General features: G+C 44.1%; 1 protein-coding gene and 1 pseudogene across 1 annotated transcript in view; one reads left to right on the plus strand and one right to left on the minus strand.

Annotated features, from left to right (window-relative positions):
* Positions 1-6,673, minus strand: part of NRXN3 (neurexin 3) — a 1,668,422-nt gene extending 1,661,749 nt beyond the window's left edge. Inside the window, exon 1 of the mRNA XM_047738119.1 lies at positions 6,559-6,673. The gene's annotated coding sequence lies outside the window, so the exon portion shown is untranslated. The remainder of the gene's footprint in view (positions 1-6,558) is intronic.
* On the plus strand, positions 252-27,454 carry LOC125104538 (cyclin-dependent kinase 1-like; annotated as a pseudogene).
* Positions 27,455-27,714: the final 260 nt, after the last annotated feature.

The raw sequence follows: 27,714 nt of genomic DNA on the forward strand, positions 1-27,714 counted from the left end.
CAGGCACTATGCTAATGCACTTCACATGCATTAATTCCTTTAATCCTCAAAGCAACCCTTGGCGTGCAGTGTACCAACAAACTGAGGCACGGATGTTAAGCACACGCAGCTGGCAAGTGCAGGAGCTGAGATTAAACCCAAACAGGAGAACCCCAGGGCAGAGGCAGGCTGGGGCATGCCTAACCACTGGCTTTCCAGGGGGGAGAGGTCCTGCTGTATCTGCTGATTTCCATGGTGTACACACCCCCGCCATGGCCAAGATCAAGCCACCCACATGGTACGACTGAACCAGAGCTGGAAAGAGATGGGCAACTGCATGCCTTCATGTAATATTTCCACCATTACAGATGGATAATAGACACAACTACAAGAGCACAGATCATAATCAAAGTAGTAAAACAAGAAGTGAGGAGTTCTGAATACCTATTACCTTTGTTTTCAATAGATTTGTAAGTCCTAGTTAATTTTTAATAGTGACTTGAGTAATCAGCTCCCAAAATTCCTAAAAACTTGGAAATTGGCTCTTACAACCTGATGCACACCAGCACAAGCACCAGCGACCAGAGCTACGACATTACGGAAGACAAAGGGATGAAAGGGGACACAACCAGTATTCTGAAGGGATCTTACGTGGAAGGGCAATGAGTTAGTCACATGTAGAAGACCAGATCTAAGATTGTAAGGAGAACCATACAGACACAGCTGTCCAAAGACAGAACTGACTTCCTAGGTAAGGACCAAGTTACCTATCAGAGAAATCCAAGCAAAGACTACACAACCACCTGACAACCGGAGCGAATGTCAGCTCCAAGTTCCTGTTAGATTAGAACGGTGTTGGGGCTTCTGGGTGGCTTAGTCAGCTAAATGTCTGACTCTGTTTCAGCTCAGGTCATGATCTCAGGGTCAAGGGATCGAGCCCCGTGTCCAGGTCCCCACTCTGTAGGGAGCCAACTTGAGGATTCTCTCTCTCTTCCCCTCCTCCCACTTGCACTCTCTCAGGTAAATAAATATATCTTTAAAAAAAAAAAAAAAAAGTGTTTTCCCAGCAGCAGTTTTAGACTTAACATTGAGATACTGAGTCATAAAATCAGTTTAGTCAGTTGAAGGGTCAACATTTTTAAATGTAATAGAACTGAAAATATAAGCATAGTAAGGGTAAGTACTGCTTTGTAAAACTTTGTTATTCTTTATATGCTTAGTATTTATGTGCATATGGAAATGTGTATGCCGCATATTGGCTCATATAAAAGACATATGTAATATGTATTTTTTGCCATCAGTTATAATCAAAGAAGTTTGAAAAGTACTGGAATAAGTGATAAGGTCCCCTCTAATTGTGAGATTCCTTGATTCCCTATGTTATTAGCTATCATTTGATAGACACTTCCTGATTCACTAAATCTACAAAAATGGGGATGGGGGGTGACTGCCGCACATATCTCCAATCTCTGGCCCTATATCTGGACCACTGAATGTCCTTCTTCAAAGACACGTTCAATGAGGGGAACAGTGATGGAAATGCTAAGAACTGTTTTCCCTCCAAGGGTGGGAACTTGGTCCCATGAAATTCACCCAGGAAGAATTAAGCCTGAGAGGATGCCCTCCTATGGCATCTCTCCCTGGAACTGTCCTTCAGATGGCAGAAAGTGCTCTGCAGAACCCATCCTGACCACAGGATGCTCCCCCAGAATTTGTGGCATGGAAAAGACAGGACAGGGACTTGCAAATGGGGACAAACGAGTTTGTCTATGCAGAACGTTTGTCTGGAGCTCTTCAGAAAGGGGGAATGGGAAGCTTCCATCACAAGAAGAAGGGCAAACTCACACCCAGTGCTGAAACAAGAAAGGTGAGGGGGACTGGAGGTGGGGAGTACGTAGAAAGCCTGGGAAAGGAAAAAGGAGAAAGGAGCAGGCAACATGACAGGTGTCATTTAGTCAAGAAAAGCCACATGGTAACAAAAGACAGCAGTGCCCGGGATTTGGGTACTTGTAACTATTTACGTGTGTCACCACTCTAAATTCTAAATTCCTGAGTTATGAGACTCATTGGCTGTTCGATCCTGGAACCTCCTCAGAAAGCAATAAATATTTATTTGCTCAGCAGACAGATGAGCTTATGAGAAAATGGGATCTATTACAACACAGAGCTCTGCCTATCCCACACCTGACCTGCCTCCTAATTTCAAAATCACTGACAGATTACAGCCCCCAGTAATGCTGCTGCTAGAGCAAGGACTAGAATCCATCCACTCAATGTTCAGCAAGTATTTGAGACCCAATTATGCCCCAGTTGCTTTTCCAGGTGGCCAATATTATTAGCCAAGCCAAGGTCTTGGTGGGATGGCCAGGGGTTTCTAGATTCACAAACCCAAATCCAACAAGCCAGTCTGTCCAAATATAAAAGAGAAGTCTCTCTCCCAACTGACTTAAAGAACTGGTTGTAGATCTCTGAGGGCAAATGGGAGGGTGTATTTCACATTTCCCATCCCCAGCTCTCCTATCTGTGCCGAGCAAAGTGCTGAATAAGGCATAAAACCCTGGTTATTAGAACTAAAGTTTGAGTTTGGGATACTTTGCAAAATGGCAACACAAACAGACCTAGGAGTGTGCTTGCATGCGCGCTCACGCACGCGCACACACACACACACAAACACCTGCACGTGTACCCTACCCTAAGAGAGACATTTCAGGGGATGCATGGGAGGTACCCTGCTGGAGCGAAAGCTGGGAAGACACAGCAGGGCGTGCCTCCCTAAACGAGGGTTCAGGAAGCCACGCACCACAGCAGAAGGAAGGCAGCTCTCAACTTTTGACTTTGTCCCTCACTAACAGGAAATTCCTAAACTCACCTGAGACTCAATTCCCTTCCCTGTAAAAGAGATACCAAGATCTATGCTGCAGAGTCATTTTACGGAGCCGTGAACATGCCAGGTACATAGCAAATGTGCAATAAATGGTCGTTGACATAGACTTTGAGAACTGGGTGGCAGTCATGGCCTTTGCTCCCAGACACACCAACACCAGAGTCCTTCCCGGACAGTTGTTGGCAACCCCTACCCTAGGGAGGCAAGCAAGTGCAGCACAGGATACTCTGATGAGCCTTTTTCTAAAGCCAAACCTCACTCCGCCCCCTCTCACTCTTCTCTCACCAACGTGGGCTCTGCTTGCTTCCCTACGCTTATTCACAGGGCTGGGTATTTCTGCTTTCTCACTCCCTCTCCTCTACTCCTTTTTCTACTCAAACCCTCTAATTCCCTCAGTAAATGGATCTCCTTTTCCTTCCTTCCCCAGATTCCAAAAATGATTCCCCATCTCACTCTAGATCTCAGGCCGAAAGCAAAAGTAAAACCATAAAGAATGGAAGAATGTTTACTTTCATCATGTTTAAAATGACTTATTTAGGGGCGCCTGGGTGGCTCAGTGGGTTAAGCCGCTGCCTTCGGCTCAGGTCATGATCCCAGGTCCTGGGTTCGAGCCCCACATCGGGCTTTCTGCTCAGCAGGGAGCCTGCTTCCTCCTCTCTCTCTGCCTGCCTCTCTGCTTACTTGTGATTTCTCTCTGTCAAATAAATAAATAAAATCTTTTTTAAAAAAATGACTTATTTACTTATATCAAAAATGGAAAGAAAAAAAAATGCTTTATGGAGCCAAAGTTGGTCCAGAAATCTTGGAGTTCAGAAACAAGGAGAATTAAGGAGAACAAGAAATACTTACCCCATTAAGAATTAGTCAGAAGAGGGGCGCCTGGGTGGCTCAGTGGGTTAAAGCCTCTGCCTTCGGTTCAGGTCATGGTGCCAGGGTCCTGGGATGGAGCCCCACATTGGGCTCTCTGCTCGGCAGGGAGCCTGCTTCCTCCTCCCTCTCTGCCTGCCTCTCTGCCTACTTGTGATCTCTGTCAAATAAATAAATAAAATCTTTAAAAAAAAATTAGTCAGAAGAAATGAGTTCAGCAAGATTGCAGATACGAAATCAACATACAAAAATCTATTGTATTTCAATACAATTGCAATGAACGAACAATCTAAAGATGAAATTAAGAAAACACAAAGGACATTAGGAGAAGGAAAGGAAACGTGAATTGGGGGAAATCAGAGGAGGAGACGAACCACGAGAGACTGTGGACTCTGAGAGACAAACTGAGGGTTTTGGAGGGGAGTAGGGTGGGGGTTGGGAGGGCCTGGTGGTGGGTACTATTGCATGGAGCACTGGGTGTGGTGCATAAGCAATGAATCTTGAAACACTGAAAAAAATAAAATTAAATTTTAAAAAAGGAAAACAATTCCATTACAATAGACTCAAAAAGAATAAAATACTTAGGAATAAACAACAAAAGAAGTGTGAAATTTATACTCTGAAAACTACAAAACATTGTTGCTATTAATGAAGACCAAAAAACAAAAAAAAAAAAAAAAAAAAGGAAAGCCATCCCATGGCCATGGAGCATTAGACTTAATACTGTTGAGATGACAATATATGCCCAGTGGATCCACAGAGTTAATATAATTTCTATCAAAACCCAACTACTTTTTTTCAGACATTGACAAGCTGATCCTAAAGTGTCTATGGAAATTCCAAAGATCCAGAATAGCCAAAACAATCTTGAAAAAGAATAAAGTTGCAGGACTTAGAGTTCCCAATTTCAAAGCTACCGTAATCAAGACAGTATGGCACTGGCAAAAAGATTAGATATATAGATTGGTGGAATAAAATTGAGAATCCAGAAAAACTTTTCTTATGCCTGGCATATATAGGTACATAATTAATGTTAGCTATTTAGCAGTCCTCTTCCCCATTCCCTTGCCACCACGGACCATGGGAACTCAGCTCAGTATTTGTGGCTCTTCCAATGCACTTGGCCAGGGGATTTCTTGATTGAATTGACAAGGGGAGTTTCATTTTCAAGGCAATATTTTTGGTCTTATATAAAGGGAAAAGCAACAAAGAAATCAAATAGAGCAAAGCACACCAGGGAAAAGACATCCAAGAGCCGCACTAACTTCCCTCACACAAAAATAGTAAGGTACAAGTCAACCTATGGGTCCAATTCACATAACGCTGATTCTAAGAGTCAGTTCAAGAAGCCTGCACCTCCTAAAACCCAGGTATATAGCCTCCAAGTTTATCCTTCCCAATTAGGCCTACTTTAGCCACAAGGAGTAGAAATCAGACTAACAGTGGCTTGAACTATAGAGACAATTTATTTCTTACTGGACAAGAAGGAGAAGGTAGAGGTAGATAGTCCCAAAATAAGTACCCCAACTCAGCCATGATTTGGGGACCTAGTTCCATAAATCCTCCACCATCCTCATTACACTACATTTCACTCATAGTCATAACATGGCTGCCACACACTAAGTGTCATATCACACAACAGTATCCAAAACAGTATTCAGAAGAGAGAAGAGCATTTTCCCACCACACTTCTCACTTACTAGGAAGGAAACATTTTTTTGGAAGTCCCCAACAGTCTTACTCCTACAGCATCTTGGCCAAAACTTAGTCTCTACAAACTATCAAGCAGGGAAGGAGAATTAGAATGAGCTTATTTTAAACACCTTCTCAGATTCACTTAGCCTGCCTTGATCAAGAAGAGTGCTCTGACCACCTCCTCCTGCAGCTCATCTCCTGACATGACCAGACTAGCTGGGCCACCCTGAGGTGAGCTTTGATGTGGCCCTCACCGCACCCAGCAGCAGCTCTGGCTCCCAGGCCTGGCAGGATCATGGGGGCTATGGCTCCTACCTCCATTTTGTATTTGTATAAGATGATACCAAAGGTTTTTACTATGGAAGTGGACAAAAAAGGAAAAAGAAAGAGAAAGAAGAAAATCAAGTACATGCTCCTCCTCATCATCTTTACTTAAAACCATGAACTGTGGACACACGTACTCAAAGTTTCCAGACACCCACCCCCCCCCGTCCCCACCAAGGGTAATAAGTGGTAAGAGAAGCAGGTACAGGTCTCTCCCACACAGATAAGTTCATATAATTACACATTTCCTTCACAGAGCATTAAGTTCACTGAGAAAATTGATCCATTCTCTTGTTTCTTGACTGTTTTTAAACCCTTTTGACCTATCTCAGCAAGGGGTCCTGATCCTGCCAGCCTCCACGGAGAAGCATGGAGGGTACAGGTCCTGGCTGGCAGCCGAGGTCAAGCCCAGCTTACAAATCACGCTCCAGCCACGCTTCAGGCAAATTTCCACCTGGTACTCAGAGAGCAGCAACCTTTAGATTAATCCTGAATCTGTCAGCTTCCGTCATGTGCATTCACATGGGAAACGTGGGGGCTAGAGGGTGGGAGGTTCGATCTGCTCTCCAGCTCCTGGCTCATACTGCCCTTTTCTGCCTGAGGTGCAGATGTGCTGCCCTTTCTCAGCCTGGTTCCCACATGAACCCTTCCTTTCCTGACTCTTGGATGTTCTTTCTCACTTCTCCTGTCTCTCTAACAACCTCCCTCCTCTGCGATTCCCTAGCAGGTCAGAGCACTGGAGTCACAAGGCTAGGGGTTCCAGTCCTGGGCCCCCACCACTTACTGGTCAGGTTACTTGGTTTCCTTACCTGCGTAGGAATAATGCCTGTTCTCAGGGTTGCCGTGAGGACTAAATGAAGTATTAATTGCTAACAGTGTTCCAAGCACTTACAAAGTACAGGTTACTGTTCTGGATTTACGATGACCTCGACAGACAGGGCAAAGGCTTAAGACTGTGTCTGGGATATACAGGTGCACAATAAATGCTAGTTATGATTATGACATCGTCATCATCTTTACTATTCAAAGGTCCCCTTCCCTGACCCCCTCTGGCCACCAGGAATTCATTCCTTCACTCAGTAGTCATATGTTGCCTCTCTACCCGTGGGGTGGCCCTGGGCTGGAATAGAGGAGGCACCACACAATACACGAGCTTGGGGACTAGCCAAGGGTTCCCCTGCTCTCCATGGGCTGACTGAGGATGGTCTGAGCCCAGTCAGAATTAAAGTGCATTACAAAGCTGTATCATTATTCAGCAGGACAGCATTTTGATAACAGCCTCGCTCAACAAGAGCCAGCTCAGGTCCCTCTATACAGAGTTGGCAATTAATCCTGTTGGGGGCCTCCCAACCCTTTGGGTAGCCTGGCATAGGTTTTCTTCATCCTCATTCACCCCGCAACCTCTCTTCTCCCCCCTACTGAGATGGAGAAATGAAACACAGGACGGAGGTGGCCCTGGGCAGGGCAGACAATCCTGAGCTGGAAGGCAAATGACCCAGAGTGAGAGCTCATTGCCACTGCTGTGTGGCTGCACGGAAATCCCTCCAGGTCTCCGTCCACTTATCTGTAAAATGGGGGCAGCAATCTCCCCTACCTCTCTGCTGGGACATCCTGAGTATTAAGAGAAGTATTAGGTAAGGAAGGGTTTTAACGTGCCTGAAGTGCAGTGTCCTTGTTACCAATGTTGCTTCTCAATACAGGGCAGGTGATGGCGGGTAGAAGTTGCAAACAGCTCGCCTCATCCAGCTCCCAGCTGTGTTGTGCTCCGCCCATGCTGCATGCTGTGTTTTTTTCATGTGGCTTTGTTGCATTTAAAAACCAGGAAATTTCACATAAAGACCCAGATTTCTGGCTTGTCCTGAAAAATCAAAAGACCTAGCGACAACTAACCACAGTTGAACAGGACTTGCCCCTGTGGCCAGGACAATGAGGGAGCTCTGTACACACACGTATGTATACACACATACACACGCCACTCCCCACCCTCCCCTAGCAGCCTGGACCCTGTGTTGTGACTCCTGGTCCACTAGTAAAACATTTAACTCTGAAGACCATCAGACGGGACGCTAAATTCCGGACTGGACACTAAAACTGGCAGCATTTGCTCACATTGTGATCCCACGAATTACTTCGCCACTCTGAGCCTCAGTTTCCCCTTCTGTTAAATAAGTCACTGATTTAACAAATATTTACTGAAGGCCTATTCTAGGCCAAGTATTCAGAAAACAGGGCAGACAAAGCCGACACTAAGTAAACAAGTAAAAAAATAAACACCATCATTTTCTGATGCTGATCCATCCTATGAAAGGAGTAAAACATTGCGCGAGGTGCCGGAGAGTGGCTGGTAAGGGTTCATCTGTAGGGCCCCCTTAGCTAAGGTGGTCGGGAAGGCCTGACCCAGGAGCTGGAGCAAATGATACTACCCACTGCTTAGGACTGTCGGGGGAACTAAACGTGAGGCCTTTCCTACCTGGCGAGAACGGGGCTAGTCGGGCCCCATCCAGAGCTGAGTCTGGTTAGGAGGCCTCAGGGGGAGGAAGGGAGAGTGGGGGAGGGGCAGCTACCAGGAGCAGGTGGGACCCGGGCCTCCCCACCCCCACGCACCAGCGCCTTGCTTCCAGCACGCTGCTTTCAAAGCCTCGGCAATTATCCCATCTATAAATACAGCCTGTGAGCGGAGAGGGGCAGAGACACTGGCAGGAGGAATTAACCCTTGAGTGGGCCTCCCCCAACTCTGTTCCCCCGACACTTTGCCCCTCCTCCTTCCTGCCACCGGCCCCGCGCCCTCCTCCGCCCCGAACCCCTTCCCGCCAGCAGCTGAATCAATGTTTGACTTGCGCCCACAGCCGCCCCACTCCAAGCGGGAAGGGCTTCAGAGGAGGCAGTCTGTTCCTCGGTGGTATTTGTTCTAGAAGCGGTAGCGTCTGTGTCAGCTCTGCACCAACCCTCAGCTGCAGGCCAGCACTCGGGGGGGGGGGGGGGGGCGGAGGGGGGAGGCACTTTGCAGGTGGTCTTCAAAGGACAGTTCTGTCTCCGGTCTCACTCACCCTGGGACGGGGAACCCTGAGCCGCAAGCCTAAGATTGAGTTACATTGGGGAAAAAAAGTCTTTGTTCTCTTTGTCCAGTGTTACCCAGCCCCTACTAATATCCCCTGTCCTGAGCTCCTGGCTCACTGGCTTTCCCTGGGTTCTCAGAGCGATGACTTCCTTCCACCTGTTCCACTGCTGTGAAAAGCAGCCCCCCAGTGTTCACTGAACACCTCCTCATCTTTCTACCACTTACCTCAGACTATATTTAACCCTTTCATACTGCTTCATAGGGCTTAAGATTTTTGATTATCTGTCCTCCTCCCATACATGTGCCTCTGGATACTCACTTTTGTGTCCATACACCAAGCATAGCACCCCAAACCCACTGGTACTCAAAAATTGATGAATGAGTGAACAGGAGAATGAATGAATGTCCAGGCCCGTGTTAACACCATGAGATGTGCGGAGGACCTCAAAACGCCCCTAGAGCCTAAGCACAGGACGTCTAGAGCGGCACCTTCTAGTCCCACACTGTCCCCAGCACTTGGACCAGTGTCTGCCACATGCTTCGTGCTCAGGGAATGTCTGCTGACTGGGTTAAGTGAAAGTTCCTTCCAGCGAAAAGCTCATATTTGGGTATTACCAGCCCAGTGAGAGGCTTTCCAGCAACACTGCAGCACAGTTCAGAAAGGTTTTTTTTTTTTTCCCCAGCAAAGCTACCACAGTAAACATTACAAAGCAAGCTATAAAGTTGGTATTTTAAAAAATGAACCATTAATAAGAAGGGAATCAATGAGTTATGATCCATACATTCATCGTGGGTCCTAAGCCGTCAGCCGTGTGATAGGCAGAGACAGAGAGCTGATTCTGGCCAGAAGACCTTCCCAGTCAGGGTAGGATGAGACATCAGCTAGATTTCTAAGTGTGGGGCGGGGAGGCTTCCCTCATTAATTTACTCCCCAAATCTTGAAAGCGAGGTAACACAGGGAAAGCTCCAAGAGCAGTGCCTGTCCCACAGGAGCTCTGCATGAGACCTGATGGCTGTTAAATATTATCACATATGAAACACCTGATGCAGGTGTAGACTGTGGGCAGGCCATGGTGGAGAAGACCAGATCCCAGCTCTGCTGGAAATTTCACCTGCACAGAAGGGCAAGTAAATGAACAGAGATAATTTTGGGAGAGGAGAAGCCCTATGAAGGAAATAAAATCACTGGCAGAGGCCAACTTTAGCCAGGGTGGCCAGGAGAACCTGTGGGAGCAGGTAAGGGGAAAGCAGAGATAAGAATGAGCCAGTCACTGAAGGGGGGGATGGACATGGGACAGGGTGTTCTAGCACAGAGGACAAGCTAAGCTGCTCCTGCAAAGCATTAGCTAGCTGGAACAGCTGATGGAGTCCAGAAACCCGAGAACCAGCATTGCTGGATGGGCGGTGTGCAGGGCAGAAAGACTGAGCCAAAATCTCCTTTAATTCCTGCTGTGGACTATGTGCACCCCCTACCCCCAGCCGGTTACCGAAGAGGGACTTCCTGTTTCCTGTGGCAGGGCAAAGGCAGGAACAGCTAGGTAAAATTAAATTGCTTTTTTCATGGTAAGGTTTCTAAGAACATTGAACTTGCTGATGACTCTTCAAGATGAGAACACAGGGGGCACCTGGGTGGCTCAGTGGGTTAAGCCTCTGCCTTCAGCTCAGCTCACGATCTCAGGATCCTGGAATCAAGTCCCGCATCGGGCTCTCTTTTCAGCAGGGCGCCTGCTTCCCGCCCCCCTCTCTCTGCCTGTCTCTCTGCCTAGCTGTGATCTCTGTCTGTCAAATAAATAAATAAAATCTTAAAAAAAAAAGATGAGAACACAGAAAGCATTGTTTGCCCAGCTTCAGTGACACGGGAGGAATAGTGCCTCATAGGACTGTGCTCCGATGAAGTCACTTTTGGAAGAAAGGCACCATACACTAAAATCACCCCTGTCCCAGACTTCCTGAGAAAGGCTAGCCTGCTTCATAGGTTTCTTTTTTTTTTTTTTTTAATTAACATACAATGTGTTATTAGCCCCAGGGGTACAGGTCTGTGAATCAACAGGCTTACACACTTCCCAGCACTCACCATAGCACATACCTTCCCCAATGTCTGTAAGCTTCATAGGTTTCTGAACCCAAAATCTGATGCTCTCTGGGAGAGGTCAGACTCGGAACGCAACCAAGAATGTCCTCACAGTAGAATTGTCAGACCCAGCTCCTCAGGCCTGTCCCCTGGGCATCTCCCTGACCCTGCATCTTTCCCTGGACCCACTCACTCTCCCAGAAAGAAAATGCCTCTGGTGCTCCGGGCCTGGGCACAGCAACAGTCACAGGCCTGGCTTCCTGCTTCCTTCCTGTGTTTACCTGGTTGCCTGCTGGGTGTTGAATTTTGGTTTCTTTTATTCACCCCACACTCACCTCTGTGGCTTTTCTAGTCTTACACACCCTCTTGCTCCTGCTGCCACTGAACGCCGTTGGCAGTCACTACCCAGACCAAACAGCCCTGATCCTTGATACAAAACTCAGATGTCGGCACATACAGCTGCCCCTGTTGGAAACAGGTGGTGGGCACTCAAACCTACGGAGGGGACACTCACATCAATTACAGAGATACAAACCAGTCTCCATGGAGGAGCATTATGGAAAGAGACCTACTTCCGCAGGGCAGAAAAATCATCAGTTTTGGCCGAAAAAATCCTAGCAAGGCTCGGTCAAGTTAACAGCTGAGCTCTAGAACCCTGACTGCGTTACCGTCACTCACCACAACCACCAAAAATTCCCTTTACAATCCCTTGTGTCGATCAAGTGGTAAGTTAAAAAAAATAATAATAAAGGACTTGTGCCCTTGCACAAGATAGAATGACAGGGCCCAGATTTACCCTCCTACCTTAAACTTGGAAAACCAGAAAAACCATAGGAACATCAGTTTTCAGAAGTAACAGACAACACAGCCATGTGGTGACCAACAAAAGAGAAACAAGACAGATGAGGCCTCCTATGGCACCAGCTCACTACACAGAGGTAATTTCTGAGCACAACAAAAGGAGAGGGTACACAAATAGAGCGTGGCAGTCTCTCTGGGTGGAGGGGTCACAAATCAACACTTAGCAACAGCCACCCAGCCTTCATGGCTACTATAAACCCCATATTCCTCGAACGCTAATACACTGCACCAAAACCCAGCCTTGTACACTGGCATACATCCCAAATCCCAAGATTAAAGCTTATAGCTACTCCACCCACTTTCATTAACCGGTCCTCACAGCCCTCCAAGCAATATCGATCCAGCTTCCCCATTCTATCCTACCAACTGCTTTCCCAGACCCTTGTGGCACCTGCACTTGAAGGCTGGATTTGCTCGTGGGCTCTGGGAATCAACAACACCTGTGGAGAGGGAGGGCCAGAAGCAGCAGGTACCCTTCCACTGACCCTTGGAGGACTATGGAAGCTGAGGTGACACTTCTGGGAGATCCCTGTGTTGGGATGAAGGGGCTAGAGATCTATCCTGGCTTCCATTAGTCATTGGATGTAATCCACTCCAGAAGTGACTGTGACCCTGAACTGGTGGCTCTTTGTAACTGAGGCAGCCCCAAGCTATCTGCCACGGCACCCCCAGCAGATGGGGAATCAGCCCTGAAATCCTGATGGAAATTCTGAGTGGCACATCCAGTGTCCACCAATCCCCTCCCAAAGAAGCTACCAGCACATAAGTCCTTGCTTCAAGCTTTACTCTCAGGGAAACACAACTAAAAACAATTGAGACCCACTGGGAGGCTTAGTTCACTCAAAAGGGAGGAGAGATCCACATAGTCCACTAAATTGTTATTTTGGAAAAGAAGAAAAGGAGGGCTTCTCTAGAAGAAAAGGGAGTCTTTGTAGTTTCTGGAAATATCTGAATGAAGCCTTAGGAATTTTCTTCCCTCTCTCTTTTCCAGAAAGTCCTTTATGTCACCCAGCTTGAGCCTACTAGTGACGGAGAACTTTTTGGACCTCCAAACGCTGAATGTCATTAGTCTCTGTGATCGAAGCTCTGGGCATTCAACAGCTGAACTGCAAAGTTCTCATGGAAAGCTTGACACTAGGTATCAGAACAGAGCAAGGCTGGGCTGGCTGCTCAGGCCCTAATCAAGGTCTAGGTCTGGAGGAGAGCCACACCCCAGAGAGCAAGTTCAACCGAGCTAGGCCCAATATTTGCCTCCTTCCTCTTCTTCCCTAAACACATCTTTCCAGGGCACCACCCAGCTCAAGGCAGCACGAAAGTATAGGGAGGAATCTCAGGGCTTTAAACAGCTTAGAAACCAGGAGGCTACACCAAAAGTGCAAGACACACGTAAGCAAAAATCAGGCTGGTATGCTGTGATAAATGATCCAGGGGGCAGGAGGAGGCCCATTCTGTGGGCTGGCTTCATTTATGTGTTGTTCTAGCCAGAGCCCTGCGCCATTGGGCAGAATGACACCATCGGCCCCACACAGCAGCCTCGGCCAGAGCCTCCAGCAGCTGGAGGTCAGCACCTAACAGGTCAGCACCTAACAGGTCAGCACCTAAATGCATCCAACCTTTCTTTCTCCCTTGCATGGACTCTAATTTGCCCTCCTTCCTCACTGAAGATATGCTCTTTATTGAGGAACAGAAAGGTTGGGTACCATGAGTGAGACATGTTATAAAAACCATTGCCATTGGCATCACATCGACCGAAGATCCAATCTCTGCTTTACCAATTACCACTCTTGGCTCTTGGGCAACTTCTTCTGCTACCTGACAGAGGATGGCTGTGAGGATTATGTGAGAAAATATATTTGAAACTTGCCCAAAGTGCTTAATAACATCTATTTCCTACCGCTCCTACTGGAAAATGATTTTGACTTCCCCAGTTGTGCAAACTACAGGGATACAACACATGACTTTTATCAAAGGACTTACCATTTATAAGTTCCACAAAGACAGGGACCATGTTTCTTTTATCCATCAAGTCTACCCAGTGTCTAGCACAGTGCCTGGCACACATACATATGCAGAAATATTTGTTGATTGAATAATGGATGAATCATGCCAATCTGAACCTTAAAACCTTCAAGGCCCCAAAAGAGCATCTACTCCAGGGATGGCAAATCATTGACTTGCTTGCCCACACCAACTGATACTTACTTAATACATAGAACACTATGTTGAGAAGGATTCTGAGGCCACATCTGTCTTCAGAAGGAGAGAATGATGTGATCAATTAGCAATTTCTTCCCGAAGTATGAAAAGGAATAACAAATCATGAGTGCCTATGCTTACCTTTTTTATTCAAACTAACACATCACTTTACCAATGAGGAAGTGGGGGATCAGAGATCACACAGCCAGTTAGAGGCAGTCTTGAGCACAAACTTCAGCTCTGGATATGAGCAGAAGAGAAAACAAGGCTGTGAAAACCCTGATCTAGAGGATAATGGCAGTTGGTTGAGAACAGAGGCCAAGAGACTCCATCTAAGCAGACGTTCTATGCAGTTACTGCACCCAAGATCAACATTTCTCCTCAACCCCCATTAGCAGGGGCACAAGCAGTAATCCAGAAGAAATGTTGATAGATGGCACAGACTTTGGAATTTCAATTAGGCCCAGAGACCAAACTCTCTGTTAATTCCCTCTTCACTTATCCCTCAGGCCCCTTCAGTTCTGCCTGCGCCCCACCCCCCTTCATTTTGGGTAAGTGGCTACCCTCCCTCTTCCTCAGCCTCCTAGATTCCCCAGTTGCAGCCCTCATTTAAGACAGATTTGTCTCATCCCTCAAGATCACTGCTTGGGAGAAGCAGAGAGAAGAGTAATTAGCAAATTCAGCATTCTGGTAACCCTTCTACAGGGAAGGATGATCATTTGTTAGCTTAAGTAAATCCCCACGCCTTGATTAGCTGTCTCACTTTGACAAAGAAATGAGAACAGGCTCACTCATTGCACTGAGGGCTCTGTATGAGACCTGGGAGGTGAGCAAAAGTCAAAATAATTCTTATTTTTTTATTGAAAACTGAGGACTCTCCCCAAGGAGGGGGAGCCTAACTCCCCACTCCGTCAGTGTGGGCTGCACCTAATGACTTCCCTCCAAAGAGCACACTACAAAAAGAAACAAAAATAATAGCTGTAATTCAGAGAAACCTGACGAACACTAGCTCAGCCAGGGGGTCAAGGTCAGCATCATTAATGATAAGTCATATTGATAAGATGTGATGAGGAAGAGAGCACTTCACCTCCGTGGTCTTCCTCCCAAAAACCCGCAACCCTGGTCTAATCTTGAAAAACCCCGACCGAGGGACAGTCCACAAAATGCCTGACCAGTACTCCTCAAAACTGTCAAGGTCATCAAAAACAAAGGAAGTCTGACAAATAGTCATAGCCAAGAGGAACATAATTGTAAGGGGATATTCTGGATGAGATCCTGGAACAGGAAAAGGATATCAGATAAAAACTAAGAAAACCTGAATAAAGTGTGGATTCCAGTTAATAATAGCGGATGCTTGTCAGTTCCTCAATTATAGTAAATGTACCGTACTAATGCAAAATGTTAATATTAGGGAACATTGGATATAAGGTATATGGAAATTCTCGATTATCTTCACAAATTTTCGGTAAATCTAAAATTATTCTAAAATAAAATGTTTACTTAAAACAAGTGAAGGGAAGTGTCTTAAAGGTTGTCTCCAGAACAGCCAAAGCAGGTGGCTCTAGAGGCACTTCTGGTGACAAGAACTTTCTACCTTCTCCCTCCCTCTGAAATGAGTTTTTTCCCATTGAGCAGCAAACTGGCCTCTTCTTTTCCCACCTAGAGAACTTCAAATTCTGGTCTCCGTTCTGCCTTCTGAAACCCACCAAAAAAATATGGAGCCTAGACTCTCTTCTCCAACACACCCTCCAATGTTTCAGAGTTATGCTTTATGCAAGTCCAAAGTTATGCAAGTTATGTTTATGCAAGTCCAAAGAGACCTGCAAACATCTTCCAGTCCCAAACCTTCATTTTAGAGACAAGAAAACTCAGAACCGGGGGGGGGGGGCAGGAAACTCACCCACAATCACACCACAATCACACAGACACTGAAACCCAGGTTTGGTCACGCCAGTCCAAAGCATTTTTCTTTATAACACCTGCTGCTCTTTGGAATGTTAAAATGTGTCCCTGTACCCAACACCATTTCCTTCACCATTATCATAATTTGGGATAACCAGATCTCCAGTACCCTTCCAGGAAGACCCTCATCAGCGGTGAATGTCTTGTTGACCCCCCTAGATAGTCGTTTCAAGAAGCAGTCAGGATTAGGGGTGTTAACGAAACTGATATCTCCTCCTTCCTAACAGTTGATGTCCCAAATTGAGTGGAATGCTCCAGATGAGACTTAACCAATGTTACTCTGTGTTATGAAGTTACAAACAAAAAAGCAGCCCTTGCTTAAGCTAGTCTCAGAGGCACATTGGCTAACTGTCACATGCATGGAGTGTGGATCCTCATGCAGTCTTTTTAGTAAATCAAAATGTCAAGGTCAAAGACACCATCACTTCACAGCCCCATTCTACTCCTTCCTATGTCTTCCAAAACATTTTTATCCACTGAGAAAGAATAAAGGAAGGAGCGAGGCAAGAACTAGCACTCATTGAAACTGTGCAAGGTGCACTATATATATTACCCATCGATTTATTCAATTAGCATTTATTGAGGACCATGATGTGCCAAAAATTGGGGGAAGAACTGAGAATACAAATGTCACAAGACACCATCCAGGCCTTCAGTGATTTTAGTCCAGTAGGAAAGACATTCATATCAAATGTCCTCTGAATAAATACATAACCATGAAGCTTAACACAAGGACTGTAGGTTAGACGACATGAAGGTAGAGACCTATCTTGGGCCAAGAGATCTTGGATTCAGCTCCAAATTCTATTCTTGCCCAAACAACCTTCCAGAGTTTCCTGGGTAGCTCTGAGGTCTTGGACTTGCAGGGAGCCAGTAGAAGCTCTAGAACTATCAGGCCAAAGAGGGGGAGGGCACAATAAGAGAGGAGAAGGACCTCTGGCAACACAAGTCAGGGAGAGAAGTGGAATAGGAGACAGCCAGCAGAGGGAAGTTCCTTGGAGAGGAGAGAGGTGTTACCCCGTCACAGCATGGCCCCTACTCCCCGGCATCGCTTGTGGTCATAAATACCTACTGACAACACCGTATGTATTTCCTACTCCTTATCAATCACCCCACATCAGGGGTCCTAAACTACAACACTGCTGACATTCTGGACCAGCCAATTATTTCATAGGACAAGAGGACTGTCCTGTACATTGTAAGGTGTTGAACAACAGCCCTAGTCTGTACCATACGCCCAGAATTATGCCAGTGGCACCAGAAATGTCTCCAAATATTGCCAAACATCCCCGGGGGAGGAGGTTGGGGGATGGGGGGAGCACCATCTCCAGTTTGGAACCACTAGCCTAAATGGTTCTTTGGTGTCTATCACCACTCCTATGCTACCAAATAAACTCCAAATAAGCAATAAGCCCGCAAAACAAAGATATAACCTCTCCCAAATATTATCATATGGGCCTCAAGCTGCTTTCTCATTGCTTACGGCCAGGTCATGTGACTTCTGCTCATTCCTGAGGGCCCATGTCATATCTCACTGTCCCCTTCCATGAAGTCTTCCTGTCGCTTTGAGTCAGCTGCGAACCCTTGCCTTCCTGTCCTATCCTACAACTAATGGTACAGCACCATTAGTATTGGTCCATGACTGACTACCATTGAACATCTACGCATATTTGACCTTTCATTGTCCTGTAATTCACTTTGAGTGAGCAAACATTGATAGACCATATATGATGTGTCAGACACCACGCTGGTACAGTGGGACACAGAGACATAGGATATGATCTCTACCTTTAAGAAGTTCAGTCTCATGGGGAAGATAGACACAAAAGTTATAGTCCTACACAGCTGCTTGTCTTGTCTCCTCTGTGGGATTCCTGAGGATAAAGGCAAAAGTCTAATCCCTCTTTTGTGTCCACCACGGTGCTGAGCACACGGCAGGTGCCCAAAAGATCGTAGTGAACTGGAATCAGGGAGGAAACAGAGCTTCTTTGAGACCATATCTCCACAAAGGCAATTAATAGCTACTGAATTTCCACTGGGCAACTTCTTTTATGAAGTGATGGTAAAGTAAACAGTGGTTGTCATTATTTGGAAAAATAAAAAGACAGCAACCCTATGTAAGTTACCTATGTAAGTTACCCTGTCTTTCTGTCTTTTCTTTTTTTTTTAACTTCTACTCCATGAGATCCAAAAATCTAGGACCCACTGCTAGAATAAAAGAAGTACAGAAAGGGAAGAGAGGGAGGGCAAGAAACACATTTAAACAATTTGGAAGTTATGAAGACTTTGCAAAAATGACTGTCGAAAACAAATAGTCTAGGGAATACTTGGAAAATGTGAACATATGCAAAATCAGCAAACTGAAAGAGTCTGCATTACCAAGTCTTTGGGGGAATAGACTAACACTAATATTTTAGAAAAATGATGGAGAACAGAAGGACAAAACGAATGTGGGGAGACAGATGGAGGTATGCACCTTCTCAAGCCAGAAATAATAGGAGCCCTAAATGGCCATGGTTTGGGAAGGCTAGCCCTAGCATTTCCAAGAAACAATGGAATAGAGTTTAAAATGCTTAACAACAAAGATGAATCATGGGCACAACTACAGAGCAGAGACACAGTTTCCAGGCAGAGTTAGGAGGCAGAATCCACAGGTGGCAAAGCTCAGAGACCCTCAATAAGTAGTAGCAGGAATTATTAGCATTATCATTGATATATTAAGTTTCCCTGGCCCTATAACCTTGTCTTTTCCTCTCCTGGGTCTTGAACCAGTATCACATGCGGGATTTATACACAATCCTTGAAAAGAACCAAGATGGTGGCTACGAAAGTTTCCCAAGGATACAGCCCTTACTATTCACTTGAAAAACCAAGAGTGGCCCCAGAAAGGGAAGCACAACCCAGAGCAGCAGGTGGAACTCAGGACAGTCTGTTCCACCTACCCTCTCCTTCAACCACACCACAGCCCAGCCCACCCCATCACTGTTCTCCAACAGCAAAACACATTTTCCTTCTCACCCCTTGCAGCCACCAAAAACTCATAAATATGGGCTAAATGCCAGCAAAATGCTTCTCCAGTGTAGAACGGGTGAAGACCCAAGAGCCCATAGCCCATGTCAGGAGGAGGAGTGGTGATGAATTACATCTGATGGGCCCAGGAGCAGGGGAAGACCAAGACCTTCCCCACAGCAGACATAGGTCAACCTTAGGTGAAAGGGTTCAAACCAAGACCAAGAGACCTTAAAGGAAAGACAGCATTTCCTTAGCCAAATCCAAACTTTGCTCAAATGACATGAACCCTTTGACACAGTCTCTTTGAGGCCACAGCTTCAGCCCTTCCAGTCCTGAGAAAGTTGTAGCCTCATGGAAGGCTACTGGCCCTGGGAAGAAGCACAATCCTCAAGGCCAGCCCCAGCTGAGAGAAGAGAGATGTGTCCAGCCACAGAACAGAAGAAACTGTCTCTATTGGCCAGAATATAGCCACCCAAGAACTTGAAAATGAGAAAATGAGCCTGTCTTCTGCAGTCAGGGCAAAAATATGAAAATCTGCCTCATGTAACATATCCATAGATGGAATATGTCCATTAAGAAGAAAGTCTCTTAAGGCAGTTGATTTATCAAATTGCCAGCCCTTTCTCCTTAGGAAGTGGTAAAATGTATCGGAGGTTTCCAGTATTTTATTAAGTTAAATAGAATAGAAAATATAAGAATAAGAATATAAGATGTAATAATGATAAGTATTATTTCCATGAAGTGTGTCTGTGTATACACGTGTGTAGTAGTTTCAATTTGTAATGTATATCTTTACTGTCAAATTTTTTTGAAAGTCACTGCTATCAAGTAAACATTGGTAGACTCTAACAAAGTTCTAGTCAGATTAATCATCCATACACTGATCATTAATTCCAAAATATGCATTGAGCACCTACTGTATACCAGGGTTACACGGGGCACTGAGACGAAATGATTCCACAGTTCTTGTTATTTACTTAGCACACTTCTAAGTTCCTTACATATGCTCATGCATTTATCCCTCACAACAAGCCCCTGAGATAGGTTCCATCATTATCAACATCTTATTCAGATGAGAGGGTCCAAGGTCACATAGCTAGCAAGTGGCAGAGCTGGAATTTGAACTTGCTTTTATCCGTGAAGCAATAGTGCCCAAGGACACACCCGATGTTCATAGCAACATCCTTGTTGCTGCAATGGATTGTCTCTACCTGAGGCCACTACAGACTGGGCCCATATTACCAACTCCCCTGGTCTGAGCTTGTGCTGGCTAGTCAGATGGAGGCTTACACATTCTGGCTCCTTGAGGAGCTGACCACAAGGGAGAGAATACAGAGCACGGAGCATCCGTTCCACTTGGCATTTGTCACCACACAAACCGAGGTCCTGGCATTCTGTTGATATAGGCGAGCTCATGAGCTCACAGATCGATATTTTGGGGGCTGCAGGCCTGCAGGTCAGTCCTGGACCACAGGGACATGCCCCTGAATAATATGCCCTTGGCTAAGTTGGCTTTCTGGGCCTCAGTGTCCTCAGCTATGAAATAGGGATGATAACAGCATCTACCTCATAAGGTTGTTGCAAGGATTTAATGAAATATTATATACAAAGTGTTTAGCAAATGCCTAGCACATGGTAAATGTTGGCTAGTTATTATTTATTGAGCACTTAGTATGAAATTTATCATCCAGTGAAAGAGATAACACTTAAACAAGATCACTTCTATATAATCCTGTGTGGGGCTGGAGGAATTCAGAGTAAAGGTACTTAACTCAGCCAGAAAGCTTTGGATAGAAGACAGTATCTGGAGATGAGTCTGTAAGATTGAACCAATGGGTGAAGAATAGGGGAAGGACATTCCATCCAGACAGAGAGAACAACTGGGCGAAGACCCAGAGGACTTATGTATCTCCTTCTATAGCACAACTGGGGTAATATCACTTAAAAAAAAATTTCCAGTCATGGGTGCCTGGGTGGCTCAGTGGGTTAAGCCTCTGCCTTCAGCTCAGGTCATGATCTCAGGGTCTTGGGATCAAGTCCCGTATCAGGCTCTCTGCTCGGCAGGGAGCCTGCTTCCCCCGCTCTCTCTCTGCCTGCCTCTCTGCCTACTTGTGATCTCTCTCTGTCAAATAAATAAATAAAATCTTTTAAAAAAAAATCTCCAGCCAAAAATCCTACAGTACAAGTTTTTCCAAAGTCATTTCCGGTATCAGAATAACCATGTAATGTACACAGCTATACATACTCACTTCTAGGCAAGTAAAAACCTCAGCCCTAAATGACATTTAAAAGAAAAAAATATCAGTCCCCAAATGTGTTAGAAATGGGATCTCTCCCATGAGGATGGACATGCTTTAGATATGTGTTTCTCAAAGTGTGCTTCCCAGACCTGGGACCCTGTTAGAAACGCATGCCTCACCAGATCTACCAAATCAGAAATTCCGGCAGTGCAGTCCAGCCATGCACTTTAAGAACCACTGCTTTGAAGAAACTTGCCAAGGAGGAGGCAAAACTAAAAGCAACAGCAGTCCAGGAAGCAGCCCCTGTAAAGAGCTGTGCTCACAATGCCCACTGTGCTACCCCATTTAACACAGCAGCTAAAGAGCTCAGACACTATAAACCGATAGGCTGGGGCTTGAATCCCAGCTTTGGTATTTGATGGCTGCTATTTCCTTCAACCCATGCATCCTCAACAGCAGGTTGATCTCAGGACTCAGTGTCATGTTCCCTATAAAGCCCTTAGCACAGAGCACTCCATTGAGAGCCAATACCCTGGAAGAAACTCTGGCAAACCTATCCATCCAAAAGTGTCAACACTGCTACGGTTCTAGCAGCCTTTGGAACAGTGGTCTTCAAATGCAGGTACACATACTCTTAAGGGTACAAAAGGACTTGGTTTGGGAGCGTAGATTTATGAGGACCAATTTCCAAACCCTGTTTTCCAGCAGACTCTCCTAAAATTGATCTGCCTGCATTGGGGTATCAAGAGAGTTCTCCTTCCCCACCCACCTTCTCTTTCAGGGAAGACTTTCTCCCACTTACCAAAAGAAAGGCACAGTTCTCACTCATCCCAAACCTGGAGTATAAACTTCCAGGGCTCCAAACAGGGGGAGTAAATGGACATTCTGATGTGAATATCTATAATGAGAGGATAACAAAGTCATTTGCAAGTGAGCAACTCAAATGTCTAGTTACATGCTTTTTCCCAAGTCAGGTGTTTTCCACATAATCCGAGGAGGACCTTTTGAGCTGACAGCTGACAGATCATCAAATAATAATTTCTGATGATAGATCACTATGTGATTTTTAATATATTAGTTGGAAGTACTCAATTCAAATGCAACAATGTTCCTTATATTTCCGTCTACTTATATGAACAACATTTTCCATGTACTCATGTGAATCTTTTCAACATTTGTCTTAATAAACAAAAAATAGTATTGTATTTATAATTGTCTCATTCTAGCAATAAGTAATATTCAACTACAGGTAGATGAAAAAATTTATAAAATCCCATCCACTTCATAGAGATGCATTTCTAATGCATTTCACTTTTTGTGTTTAATAATTGTATATAAAAATATATATTTATGTTGTTTCTCAACTGTATAGTAGTAATAATTATAATGAGAATTCAATCCAGAAGAAATGTTTCAATACTTAAAGGCTTTTAGTCACATGAAATGTTTTAAAATGCTATTTCAATTTATATGTATGTTTTTGTTGCAAAGAAGTATGATACTGAAATCAATAAAAAAACTTTCAAGCATAAAAATTTATTACATTAGGAAGAAATTCTGTGGGGAGAGTGGAATGAAAATATGAGTCAAGGAGAAAAGAAATGATGTAAAAATGTCTGACTGCTGAAGAAAAGCTTGTTTGAGTATCTGTAAACGGAACAGAGTAGTATCAGATCATGTGATATTTAGACTTCACTGGGAACTTGAAAGAGCAAATAAAGGTTTATTTTTAAATGTCAGTATTTACAATATGCCCCAAATCACAATTTTTGCAACTATGTCAAGTTATAATGGGAAACTGTAGATATCAAATGAAAATATGCACAGGCATACATTGTCTCTCCAAATTCTTTGAAGGGATACTCAAGGGAAAAAATCTGAAGACCTCTGCTATGAAAAACCTCCTCCTTCTTCCCTTTCTTCAATACATAAACATACTACACAGAAGTGATGTTCTTAGTGCTGAATAGGATGTCAAGAAGCTTTCCAGAGAAGTAACCAGCATTGTCTCTGTTTTTAAAACTCACCATCTAGTTGAATGAATTTGGATATTCTAGCTGCTCTTTATATGTAACAGGCTACTCCAAAACTTGGTGACAGAAAAAGTCAGTGGATTGCAGTTTCCACATAATCCAAGGAAGACCTAACTGAGCTGTCAGCTGGTAGATTAAAAATAATTTTTAATGCTTCACTCTAGAGAACAAACAGATGGTTACCGGAGGGGAGGTTGGTGGGGGATGGGTAAAACAGGTGAAGGGGATTGAGTACACACATCATGAAGCACACTGAGTAAATATACAGAATTACTGAATCACTATATTATATCCCTAAAACTAACATAACACTGTATGTTAACTACACTGGAATTAAAATTAAAATTAATAGGTAAATAAAAAGTTTAAAAATAATAACTATGAATGATAGACCACCATATGATTTTGATGTATGATTTAAGAGTAGCTCAAATCATTAAAATGTAACAATATTCCTTACACTCCTCAGATTCCATGGGTCAGGGCTTCACGCAGGGTCCTGGTGGAATGGTATGTCTCCACTCCATGATGTCTGGGGCCTCTACTGAGGAAACAAACATCTGGATGACAGAAACACCGAACCAGAAGAGCTAGACCTGGAGAATCCACTTTCAATGGCTTCTTCATTTATGTGTCTGTTACCTGGGCTGGGCTAACCAAGGACTGGACTCAGATGGGACTGATGACCAGTGCATCCACACATGGGGCCTCTCCATATGGCTTTGGCTTTTCACAGCATAGACAGTGAGCATTCCAAGAGAACAAAGTGGAAGCTGCATGGCTTCTTATGACCTAGCCTCCTGCAGGAGTCAGGCAGTGTCACTTTGGCAGTGCTCAGGCGGTCAAAACAGCAGATTCAAGGAGGGAAGCCACAGACCCCAACTCTCAATAGGAGGAGTATCAAAGAATTTACAGTCATTTTTTTAAGACCATCATGTTGGTTGAGGTAGGGTTTTTTTGGAACTAACATTCCTGACTGATAAAATAGATGACATAAGGTAGATGTAAAGTTGAATAGCACAGTAGGCTGTTGAACTCAAGGTAGGAAGAGATAAAAGAGAGAGGTAGCCAAGAAAGTCTTCACCATAAACAAGCACCAGCTGAGGGCCTATACGTGCACAGCCCAGAATAAAATGTCAAGAGGACTGTATAAATACTAGAAGATTCAGTTTCTATCTCCAAATGAGTTCAAATCTCAACCTTCTATCCACAAACAACATGGCTTTGGAAACTCCCAACTAAGCCTCACTTCGTCTATCAGCAGAATGGAGAGCATATGCTAGGGTTGTTGTGAGACCTAAACAAAACAGCATGAGAAGGGTGTAGCATGGTGCACGGCACTCAGTGCTCAATAAATGCCGTGCATTTGATATTCATTCAAAGAACATGCACATGTGGGGAAAATGAATGAGCATCAACCATAAAATTGACAGAGAATTGGTATTTGAAGATCTTCTGATGTCCAGGCTAATGGTCAAGTCTTTTGCCTACAAAACTCATCCCCACCATTGCTGCCCATTTGGAAAAATCTATATCGTTTCTCATGAGAAGCCAACTATCCCAATCTGGGCTACTTTTTCTGAACATTAGATCTGAACTGATTTATTTTATCCCTAAATGCATTGGGCCACAATCTTCCCGAATGGATTAAGTCAGATCTTCTATTTTTAGCAGCTAGCTCCTTCAGTCCATTTCCCTACTATAAATACCTACCTGCACTTGTGTTATAAAGTAGAACTCTTTTGTCATCTGATTGTCCCAGTCTAGATTAGAGGAAGAGAGGTGAGTGGGAAAATGCAAAACAGGATAGAGGACAGAGAAAGAGAGACTGCATTGCTCTAGGCTGCATACAAGCTATTTTCACAGACCCCAAAAGTCCATAGCTGACTGAATGTGGAAGAAAGCCAAGAGATTCTAGCCCTTCTCCACATATTTCTTTGAGGAGTTGGCAGCTGTTCGGGACTTGGTGGAGCCACACAGGTTCTCTCTTATCATTTCATCTACTGGAATTTTCCTTTTCCCAGTCTCATATCTTAGGCCCCCAGTTCAGAGCACATGGATACTGACCCTAGCTTCCAAGGCAGACCAGAAGAGATTTTTTTTAATGCTTGCTCTTAATGCTCTCAAGTGAAAATAAATTTTCATAGAATCTCATACCCATCTCCTTGGAGTCCCAAAGAAGGGGACACTGAGTTTTCACCAAATACTGATTCAAACGCTTAATAAATTCAAAGCACTAAAAGAAAATAGTCAGGCCAGAGTCAGATGAAGGAGTGGGTCCACCAGGCAGCTGTCTGGTGCTCCAACATGTAAGGAAATATATGCTTGTCCATCACCAGGGTACTAGTAGAAACCAGTAGAAACTTAAGGCAATGGAGGAAAAAACATCATTTCAAAACTCTTCTCAGAAAAAGCAAAAGGAATACCATAAAACAATCCTGGAGCTGTAACTAAGACCCTAGGAGCCATGCTTTGGATTGTGAATATTTGTCATTGTAGGGTAGCCAGGATCTAAATGTTCTCCCTACATTGAGGTTTCCACCAGCAGTCCTCCCTCTCCATTCCTCCCCTTACTATCCCAGTTTCAGCTGCTCCAAATTAAAGTTGAACAAATACTTGATTTGAACAAATAAGTTTACTCAAGTGGGCAGGATATTATCAACAGTCCACCAAGGTTCTCTTATGTCTTGGTCTGGACACTTCCCCCGAGGATCTGAGAGGGTTACAAAACACACTTGTCCACCCACATTCAGGCACCAAGGGACTACTGTAACTCAACAGCAGCCAATGGGGAGTAGAGTCTCCTGGTCTCTTGAAGATGCACAAAATGCAGATATGCCTTAAATAATAAAAAAGTAAAAAGTATTCATCAAATATTTTTAAGAATAATTCAGGTATGATGACCAAGTGGGGTTTATCTCAGGAACACAAGGTTCAAATCTCAATCACTGGGGGCACTTGGATAGCTCAGTTGATTGAGCATACAACTCTTGATTTTGGTTCAGGTCATGATCTCAAGGTCATGGATCAGGCCCTGCATCAGGCTTCCCACTCTGTATGGAGCCTGCTCGTTCCCTCTCCCCCTACCCTTCCCCTTGCTTCCACTCTCTCTCTTTCAAATGAATAAATAAATTTTTAAAATATTTTTTAAAAATCAATCAATGAAATTTAGCATATTAACAAAATAAAAAAAAAACAAATGCTTATCTAAACAGACTCAGAAGGATTATTAGAAAATGATTCATAATAAAAATTCTCAGGCTCTCAAAAGTGTAAGAAAGAAAGACACAGACAAGGAAGCTGCCACAACTGCCTCCACTATGACCCCAACTTGCCCAAGACTACCATCACAGAATAATAAGCCAGGATTCACCATACCTATTGGATAACTATAAAATATGACACCAAAATTGAAAAAAATGGAGAAAATATCTATGGAGCCGTGTACAAGGGTAGACGTAAAACTATAGGTCAAGTGGTAGCCATGAACAAAATCAGACAAGAAAGTAAAGACGAAGAGTTTCTTAGTTCCACAATTCAGGAAATTTCTCTATTGAAAGAACTTTGTCATCTAAATATAGTCAGTCTTCAAGATGTGCTTATACAGAATTCCAGCTTGTATCACATCTCTGAATTCCTCGGTTCTTGAGAAATACTTGGATTCTATCCCTCCTAGTCAGTTCATGGATTCTTCACATATTAAGACTTATTTGGGCCAAATCATACAAGGGATATTGTTTTGTCACTCTGGACGAGCTCTTCACAGAGACTTAAAACCTCAAAACCTATTGACAACAAAGGAACAACTAAGTTGGCTGGTTTCGACCTTGCCAGCATTTCTGGAATACCTAGTAGCATATATTGTCCATGAAGTAATAACACTGGCATAGAGGTATTGCTGGGGTCAGCTCACAGGTCCTATTGACATTTGGAGTGCAGATACTCTATTTGCAGAATTAGCAACTAATAAGTCACTTTTCCATGGGGATTCAGAAATTGATCAACTCTTTAGGATTTTCAGAGCTTTGGGCACCCCCAGTAATGAAGTGTGGCCAGAAGTGGAATCTTTATAAAACTGTTAAGAGCATATTTCCCAAGTGGAAACCAAGAAGTCTAGCATCTCATATCATAAACTTGGTTGAAAATGGCTTGGATTTGCTTTCAAAAATGTCAGCACGTTGGCAGGTTAATCCCACCAAACAAGTTTCTGGCAAAATGACACTGAATTATCCATATCTTAATGATTTGGACAATCAGATTGAGAAGATGTAGCTTTCTGACAAAAAGTCTCCACATGCTGTCTCAAGAACAGATAGTTATATTTTTGCTCCACCTCTATTTTTGTCTTATGTGCTCTTTTCTGTGTTGTAAAACTTAAGCTGCTCTTCATCATCTAATTTCAAAAGTGTAACTTTAAAATGTAAATATTGTTCTATATCAATTTAAATATAGTAATTCTGTGTATGAGTATAGATCTCACTGTAACAAGTATTTGTTACTATAATAAAACTATAAATCTAGTATTGATGACA

The sequence above is a fragment of the Lutra lutra genome, chromosome 7 (genome assembly GCF_902655055.1).
Source record: "Lutra lutra chromosome 7, mLutLut1.2, whole genome shotgun sequence".
Lineage (NCBI taxonomy): Eukaryota > Metazoa > Chordata > Mammalia > Carnivora > Mustelidae > Lutra > Lutra lutra.